The sequence below is a fragment of the Crocuta crocuta genome, unplaced genomic scaffold, assembly GCF_008692635.1.
Source record: "Crocuta crocuta isolate KB4526 unplaced genomic scaffold, BGI_CrCroc_1.0 scaffold7, whole genome shotgun sequence".
NCBI lineage: Eukaryota > Metazoa > Chordata > Mammalia > Carnivora > Hyaenidae > Crocuta > Crocuta crocuta.
The window spans coordinates 11,109,448-11,117,674 of NW_027531904.1; the positions used below are offsets into that span (position 1 = coordinate 11,109,448).

The 8,227-nt window shown below is 55.9% G+C and overlaps 1 long non-coding RNA gene across 2 annotated transcripts in view; it reads right to left on the reverse strand.

Moving 5' to 3' along the window:
* Positions 1-1,512: 1,512 nt before the first annotated feature.
* LOC144240078 (uncharacterized) overlaps positions 1,513-8,227 on the reverse strand; it is a 20,059-nt gene continuing 13,344 nt past the window's right edge. The window contains exons 3-5 of one of the 2 annotated variants that reach the window (XR_013337559.1): positions 3,585-3,715; positions 2,583-2,726; positions 1,513-1,874 (exon numbers count right to left, since the gene is read on the reverse strand). This is a non-coding gene — a long non-coding RNA (uncharacterized LOC144240078). Of the gene's footprint in view, positions 1,875-2,582; positions 2,727-3,584; positions 4,638-8,227 lie in introns of those variants that run through there. The other variant, XR_013337558.1, reaches the window with a different exon arrangement.

Here is an 8,227-nt window from a genome sequence, read left to right on the forward strand (position 1 = left end):
TTTTAAATGTCTGGGCCTTAGCCAGCGTTTTAATACCCGACAGTGTCGTGGTCATAGTCTTTATTCTTTGTCAGAACTTCATCTGATCCCAATGCTGTGTTTACTCTGTCGGACAAAATCTAGTTTTAATCTCTCCTATTCCAAACCAAGTTCTGTTGGAATTGGATGGGGAACGCGCTGAAATTAGAGGTTCAGGGACTGACAGTGTCCCACCAAAGAGTCTTCCAAAGGAAAACAAGGGAGTCTTTTCACTTCTTAAAGTCATTCTTTGGGGCGCCTGGGTGGCTCAGTGGGTTAAGCGTCCGACTTCAGCTCAGGTCATGATCTCACGGTTCGTGGGTTCGAGCCCCGCATCGGGCTCTGTGCTGACAGCCTGGAGCCTGGAGCTGCTTCAGATTCTGTGTCTCCCTCTCTCTCTGCCTCTCCCTCACTCATGCTCTGTCTCTCTTTCTCTCTCTCTCCAAAATAAACAAACATTTAAAAATTAAAGTTAAAAAAAACAATAGACAAGTCACAGGGATGAAAAGTACAGGGGACGTAGCCAATGACATGTGCCAGCATCCTGTGGTGACAGACGGTGACCCCGCTTGCCGAGCCGAGTGCTGAGTGCCGCCGCATAGACTGTCCTGCGCCTTAGACGAGCATACTGTGTGCCAATAATATTTCAATAAGAAGTAGGCTATGCGGCGGTTTATCATGTTTTAATAATTTTTTCAGCCAATATTGAGTCTATGTTCCTGAATCTTTATATCAATTTTTATGTTTTTGTTTTTCTACTTAGTTACTCTCTGCTTTTCTCTTCATTAGTGTTTCCCCTCTGCCTTCCTTAGGTTTGTTTCATTACATTCTTCTAAATTCTTGAATTAACTGTTTAATTTTACTTCATCTCATCCGTATTGAGAAGTGTAAATATTTCAGCTAATAAACTTTCTTCCAAATACTACATTAGCCCCATTCTATAGGGTTTGATATGTAGTGTTTACTGTATCATTGTGCTTTATCTCTATTCATATTCTAGAGCAGATCTACCAGTAAATATGTAACAGGACAGTATCTGTCATTTTTTTAAGTAGCCTCCACACCCAGCGTGGAGCCCAGCACGGGGTTTGAACTCATGACCCTGAGATCAAGACCTGAGCTGAGATCAAGGGTCAGACACTTAACTGACTGAGCCACCCAAGCACCCCAACATCTGTCATTTTTTAAAAAATTGTTTTAAATTTTATTTATTTCTGAGAGAGAGACAACGTGAGCAGGAGAGGGTCAGAGAGAGAGGAAGACACAGAATTGGAAACAGGCTGAGCTGTCAGCACAGAGCCCGATGCGGGGCTTGAACCCACAAACCTTGAGATCATGACCTGAGCCGAATCTGGACGCCTAACCGACTGAGCCACCCAGGCGCCCCAACCTCTGTCATTTTTAAGTGTACGGTATCCACATTTAAAAAGTAAAAAAAAGAAATGGGTAGACTTAATTTTAACGATATATTTTATTTAACCCAAAATACTCCAAATATTATCATTTAAACATGTAATCAATTAAAAAAACATACTCATGAGACAGTTTACATTATTTTTTCATTTTAAGTCTCGCAAATCTAGCGTGTTCACAACCGCAGCAGCCTTAGCGCAGGGTAGCCACGTTTCAGCTGCCCAGGATATTGGGCAGCACAGCATTAGAATTTCAGTTTGGTCTCCTTTGTGACACAGGGTTGTTTAAGAAGAAGATGAAAACCCAAGCAGACCGAGGTTTTTTATTTATGTTTTGGTCTTTGTAGTTTGATTGCTTTGGATCGGGAATACACGCGGCACTATTTCTGTAGTTTGCTGTCATGTGAATATTAATATGTTTTCAAATAAAAGTTCCATAGGTTCCTGAAAAGAAATGAATGTCTGTTGTTAGGGTGCAGAGTTTATTTCATTATTCGTAATACCCAGACCTGTTGTATGGAGGGAGGTCTGCTAAACCCAGCGTGACCCGAGGTAACATCTCCGCTGCCGTGCACACGTGGAGGTGTGGAGGGTGGTCCCCGGGCACCGCCATGAAGCAAATCGCACAATAAAGCGACTGAAATAAACTTTTGGTTTCCCAGTGCATAGAAGAGTCATGTTTGCAGGGGCGCCTGGGGGGCTCAGTCGGTTAAGCGTCTGACTTCGGCTCAGGTCATGACCTCCCGGTTCGTGGGTTCGAGCCCCGCGTCGGGCTCTGTGCTGACAGCTCGGAGCCTGGAGCTGCTTCGGATTCCTCCCTCTCTCTGTGTGTCTCCTCTCTCTCTGCCCCCCCCCCCACTCTCTCTTTCTCAAAATGAATAAACATCAGAAAATTAAAAAAAGAAAGAAGTGCAGTCTCGTGAAACATGATGTGCCATACTTTCTAGTCAACCCCCCATCCTGTTTGGCAGCTTAAAAAAAGAGTTATGTTGATGTTATTTTACTTAGTATTTAAGGATTTAGAAGGGCCATATATTCGTGGGAAATTATAAATTTCATCTTTATAAATGTCCCCCTTTTGTCTTTCTCTTTTTGCCTTAAACTTTTATCATTATGGATATACAACTTGTGGTTTTGTTTGTGTTTATTGACCTGAAGTTACCAGCTGCGTTTGGAGGAGCCGATTTGTAACCAGCACAGCAGGGTTTCGATGAAACACCCTCCAGACAGCCAATGAGACCGAGGGTGTGGCGGGAGGGGCCGAATCGCCCCTCTGCTCCAAGCGACACGGCTCATCTGTGGACCAAGACGGTGGGGCCTGTACGTCTGTAGCAGATCCCAACCCCCCGCACCAGGGACCTTCTGGACTATATCACCCTGTGCTGGGGTCCGTCCCACGTCCTGTGCGGGGGGCCATCCTGTGTCCCGTGGGGGGGCTGTTCTGTGTCCCATGTCTTGTGGGGGGGGACGTCCCATGTCCCATGGAGAGGGCCGTCCTGTGTCCCGTGGGGGAGAGCTGTCCCATGTCCTGGGGGGCGCCATCCCATGTCCCATGGGGGAGCCATCCTGTGTCCCGTGGGGAAGAGCTGTCCCATGTCCTGGGGGGCGCCATCCTGTGTCCCATGGGGGGGGCCGTCCCATGTCTTGTGGGGGAGGGCTGTCCCGTGTCCTGGGGGGGCCGTCCCGTGTCCCATGGGGGGGGCCGTCCTGTGTCCCATGTCCTGTGGGGGGGGGGAATGTCCTATGGCCCATGGGGGAGGGCCATCCTGTGTCCCGTTGGGGGGAGGCCGTCCTGTGTCCTGTGGGGAGGGAACATCCCATGTCCTGTGGGGGGGCCGTCCTGTGTCCTGAAGGATGTTTCGCAGCCCCCTGGCCTCCCCCCTCCAGATGCCAGTGGCACCTCCCCTCCCCCCTCAGGCTGTGACAACCAAGAATGTCCCCAGACACCGCCACGAGTCCCCCCGCTTAGAATCCCTGATCTGGAAGGTACATTCCCCACCTTTCTCCTGGGCTTCCCACCCCCCGAGCCCCATCTGTCCCCTCCAAATAGAGGTGTCACAGTGACTGCGGCAGACACGCTGCCTCCCCGGGGTGGAGAAGCCCCCGTTTTGGATTCGAGAAACTTCCATCTCTGGTGACACCTTTCAGACCTACGGTTGGGGGTTGCAGTCGCATCTGTTTGAAGGTGAGCGCTTGTCCCTCGCTGATGCGCTTCTCTCTCTGTGTCTGCGTGCGGCTCCGGGGAGACGGCCTCGGCCTCCGTCCTGGCTCTTCTCGCCGTGTGTCTGACAGACGCATGGCAGGTTTCAGGAAGAGCATAATTAAGTCTCCAGTCAGCTCCCGTCAGATGGCACTAAACAGAGGGGGCTGCAGCAAGGAACAGCGGCCTCCGAGGAAGAAATATTTTCACAGGAGTGTTCTGGTATTTGTTAACGTGCGGAGTTAATAGGGGAGCGTGGGAGGCGCCGAACAGAAATCCAATTTGTGGTGATTATTTCCAAATTAAGATGAGCGCACAAACCTGTCTGGGGCGGAGGCGGGGTGCGCTGCTCCAAAGGAGGGGCTTCCAGGGCGTAGGTGGGGAAGTGGGGGAAGCACACCCGATGCGAGTGCTCTCGTGCGGAACGGAGCGCAGGGGGCCCAGCGACCGGCCAGAGGGGACCTGGGGGGCCCCGCCCACCCCGCCCCTGCCAGCGGGTGGCGTGCAAAGAGCTTTTGTGAGTTCAGCACTTTAGGTGAGTGGATAGAGAGGGGACAGCCTAATGACTCCTGACTAGACGGAGACGCGAATAAGCCGAGCGACTTGCAGCCAACAACCCTCATCCCACGAATGTCGTCTACTGGTCCCATGCGGTTCACGGGGGCAAACTTAGGGCGTGGCCCGCGTGCCCTCGGCCCCGGACCGGGCCCCATCGAAGCCGAGGGATGAAGGACGCTCCCCGGAGGCCACCTCGCTGACCGGCGCCTGCCCTCGGGGACTGGGTGCACGGACACGGGAGGGTGGCCCCCGTGGGTGAGGAAGGGAGCGGGACGGGCAGAAGGAAGGGTCGAACGGCACGTGAGACACGCCCTCAGCAGGTGCTACGGGAGCCTCCGCAGCTCAGATGTCCCTCGAGAGGTTTCCCAAACTGGCGGGGGGACCAGATCTTCCAGCCCCAGGCCCCCGGTCACCAGGCCGTGCCGGGAGGGGCCGCGCCTGTGGGCGCGCTGGCTGCCTAGCCTCGGACACTCCCTGAGAGGCNCGGGGCCGAGCCGCAGCCCTGCATGTGGGGGACCCATCGCCGGCGTGGCCCCCCCCACCGCTCACACCCGGCGCCGTTTCCACATTCTGAAAGCACCCTCCTCCGCCTTCCGGAACTTACAGGAAGGAGGTGAGGGGTGAACCGCGCTTTGCCGTCACAGCGTGTCTGGGGGTCACAGCCCGTCCTCGCTGTCTGCCTGCTCCCCTGCGCGTTTGAGACCCCCCCACTCTGAGTGAGCCTGTCCTCTGATCCGGGGGGTCTCGTGCAGGTGGCCTTGTGGTCTGAGCCCTTCTCAGGCTCTGACTGTAACACCTGCTCATTTTCCATCGAAATTGGGCTACAGCGGAGCCGGTGGGGGGCTGTGCGGCAAATACTTCTTCCCTGTCCCCCTTCGGTGACAGCAGCCCGGTCTCGACCTCATGATCAGTGGCGGTGACCTTGGCGGTGACCTTGGCCAGGTGGAGACTCCTTTCCCGGTGGCACAAACAACTCAATGGGACCAGGCGGCAGCTTGAAATCTAGTGAAACTCTCATCACAGCCCTTGGTGGCTCGTCCCCCGCTCAAGGGCAAGACCTCTGACCCCACAGAGTCCGAAGCCGGGGAGGCCAGCCCAGAGGAGAAACACCCGCAGCGGCGGTGCCGAGGCCGAGCGGAGGGCGCGTCTGAGGCCTGAAGGCCAGCGATGGGGCGTTGGGCCTGATGTGGCCTCGTAGCAGAGTATTATTAGAAACTGACATTTCCTTCAGCAGGAAAGAGAGCACTTGACTTCCAATTAGCGTCTCTGGGAACATCAGGGCCACACTGCGGGCAGGGAGACATTCCCCTGAGCTCCTGGAGGCAAAACCATTACGGAACCGTTCCCAAAATAGCCCGGACGCGCCGCGGGCCGCAGCCTGGCCGCTCGTCAGCCGCCTCGGCGGCGCGGAAGCCCTGTCACTCGGGGAGGACAGCCAGGCCCGCGTGGCCCGGGGACTCTGCCCACGGCCGCGGCCTCCACCCGCCCTCGGTCCCAGAACACATCCCGCTCTTTACCCATGGCTGCCTCCCTCGCGGTGCAATCCCATAGGACAAGCCGCTCCCTAGGGCTCTTGCTCCCCGCACACGACCCCCGACTCTGAGGTCAAGTTCAGTCACTGTTGAAAGGGACCGCGGAGCTCTGCGAGTCCCAGCCCACCACTCAGTGCCAGGATGGTAACCATAACACTGATAGCCGACATTCAACAGGCTGTTGGGGAAGGTCAGTGCCGGTGAGCCAGACCTAGACAGTCGAAGCCTCCTCACCCCTTCCTGTCCTCGGAGCGTACGTGTGCTTGCTGTCCCCAGGATGAGAGCCACGTTCAAGGACGCAGAGGCTGAGGCCGTCTGGACGTCAGGCACAGTGAACCCAGGTAAGGCGTCTCTATGAACTTCTATGATTCTGGAGGGTGGACGCAAAGACCCACTGGTCGTGAGGCCATCAAGACAAGCCTGGCGGGTAAATTCCCCGGCTTATTAAATCTGCCACCTGCCAGCAGGAGTGGGCTGCCCCTCCCCCCCCAGCCCTCTGTGGGTGGGGCCGGTTTGCAAACCAACTCGGCCCCTTTCGTGGGCCAGACAGGCTGCAGCGGGGTTTACATGCATTATGTTATTTAATCCTTTCAAACCCCCTAGGAAGTAGACACATGTCACAGAAGGAAAATCTGGCACAGAAAGCCAAGGCCACCTGCGGCTGAGGGGTGGTCCCATCTCCCAAAAACCCAGTGTGTGGACCCAACGTGGAGCCAATCCTAGAACAGATTCCAGAGCTAACTGAGAGATTCGTGGCCACTGGGCACTTTCGGGTGCTGACCAGGAGCCAACGTGTGCCCATCGAGGACTCTTTCTTTTTCAAGCATGCGTTCCGCTGACATAGCAAGTCCTTTGTACGTGCCAGACATCGCCCTGGACGCAGCTGCGAGAGGCTGCATGAGGGCCAACTTCTGAGAAGGGGAAACCGAGGCACCACAACACGTCCGAGGAAGCCAGGGCTGCCACTAGTGGACGAGGGAGTGAGATTTGAGCTGAGGCTGGGATCCGACACGGCGAGGGCCAGGCTTTGGGATGGAAGAAGACGTGAGTGTTTCCAACAGAGCAGCGGCCACGTTCAGAAGCCGGGACGTGGAGGGGCGCCTGGGTGGCTTAGTCGGTTAAGCGTCNAAAAAAAAGAAGAAGCCGGGACGTGGAAAAGGGTGTGATGTCTTCAAGGGTGACACGGCCCTGGCTGGAGCCTCTGGGGCACTTAGTGCCAGCGGACAGGCCGGCGGCGCCTGGACCACGGTCTGCCCGGAGCACAAAGCAAAGGGTCGGCGGCAGGCGGCAGACATGAAGCCGTGGTGGCGAGGGTGGGCCACCTAGGTTTCTAATGGCATTTTAAGGAGTCTGGCCTCGGCCCTGGGGCAGGGGGGTCAGGCATCCAGCCACATCTGCAAAGGGGGACGGGAACTGGGGAGGATGTGGTTGTGAGCAAGGAGCCACCACGGGGGCTGTGGTCTGTTATGGTGAAAGATGAAGGGATCCTAACCCAGAAGTGGTCCTGGGAGAAGGGACGAGCTCACGAGACGTTACAGAGACAGAGCGGGCCAGCGGCGGTTGACTGGATGCCGTGGTCGGGAAGAGGGAAGGAGGGAGTGGCGGCCGTGTTTCTGATCTGATCGGCTGCAGTGGTGCAGGTGCCGGTGGCTGAGATGGGCAAGAGGCGAGTGGCTGACGGGCTTAGTTGGGGATGTGCTGCAGCGTCTGAGAGGCCCCTAACCTGAGAGTAGATGCGGACTAGGAAAGCTGGCTTCGCAGTCAGGGCGGAGCGAGGTGCGCTGTTACAACAGACAACCCCAACAGGCTCAGGGCCCCAGGAGCACACAGCATGGCGGGTTTTTGCTGCTGTGACGCGGCTCCCCCGGGTCAGCTGAGGACCGGTTCACCACCTTGCCTGTCATCCTTGCAGAGGGAAGAAAACTCTAGAGAGACTTGGCGTTGGCAGCTTACGGCTCCAGCCTGGAAATGACACACGTCACTTCCACTTACAACTCACTGGTCGGAACTAAACACACGGCCCCGCTTATCGGCCGGGGAGCTGGGGAGTGTGCCTCGGGACCAGGGGCCCGGCACCACCCGGAGACCGGCGCTAACGACAGCTACACGTGGAAGAGGGGTTGCCAGGGGCCCCGTGGCCAAGTTCTGGGAAGAAGGGAGACAGCGGTTCTCGGATCCAGACTCTGATGCACGTTTATCTGGTTCCAGGGCCCGCACACACCAAACCAGTGATCTCCGAGATGCAGTTTATAGGTTATCTTGATTTCCTTCTTTACAATTTTTTGTCTTCTCCAATGTTTCTACAACGAATCAATTCACTTTTGTAACCAGAGCAAACCCGTGACACGAAGGAGGTCCTCACGGGGCGGAGTTCTCTCCTTTCCGAGATGTTAGTCCAGGAAGTCGCTCACTAGATGGCAGCACATCGGGTGCGAGGCGCCACCAGGCTGGATGGAGAGCTGCCGCTTCCAACACGGAGGAGGGAACCGCCCGGGACCCCGAGAGCA